The 560-nt window shown below is 71.4% G+C and overlaps 1 protein-coding gene across 1 annotated transcript in view; it reads left to right on the top strand.

Annotated features, from left to right (window-relative positions):
- Positions 1-560, top strand: part of LAMA5 (laminin subunit alpha 5) — a gene marked incomplete in the record, with an annotated part of 67,947 nt that overhangs the window by 1,788 nt on the left and 65,599 nt on the right.

The following is a 560-nucleotide window of genomic DNA, read 5'->3' as shown; positions in this document are numbered from 1 at the left end:
GCGAGGCAGGCAAAAGCCAGGTCAGGCTGAACTTGACCTGGGGGCCACACCGGGTCTCGGGTCCCTTGCAGATGGAGGGCCTTCCTGGGTGGCCATGGCCACCAGCTGCAGGCAGAAGGCACCTTTCTGCATACCACCAGGACACAGCGATACGGGGGTCGCGGGGCCACCAGGTCACCCAGAGGTGTCCCAGTCAGGCAAACTAGGGGAGCAGCAGGGAGGAGTGGCCAGAGCACTGGGAATGGAGGCCCCCACCGGAGAGCTCGAGGGTCCTACCTGGGCCCCAGTACCACCCTGGGGAGGGGGGAGGCGGTGCAGCGCATTCCTACGTCCTGGCTGCGAGCCAGCAGGTGCTCCTTCCGGGAGTCGGCCCGGCCCAGGTCGGAAGGGTTAAGGCCTCCCAGCTGCCCCTCCCCCCGCCTCCCCTTCAGCCCCTTTCCCAGGGCGCCGGGCTCCCTCCCGGGCGGGCCGGGGCGGGGCCTGACGTCCGCGGGCGGAGCGAGCCCGGTTGGCCCCAGACTCGCCCGGCTCCCGACGCGCCCGCGTCCCTGGAGCGCGGA

Source organism: Tupaia chinensis, unplaced genomic scaffold (assembly GCF_000334495.1).
Source record: "Tupaia chinensis unplaced genomic scaffold, TupChi_1.0 Scaffold000558_1, whole genome shotgun sequence".
Taxonomy (NCBI): Eukaryota; Metazoa; Chordata; class Mammalia; order Scandentia; family Tupaiidae; genus Tupaia; species Tupaia belangeri.
This window is presented reverse-complemented; position numbering and strand designations above follow the sequence as displayed.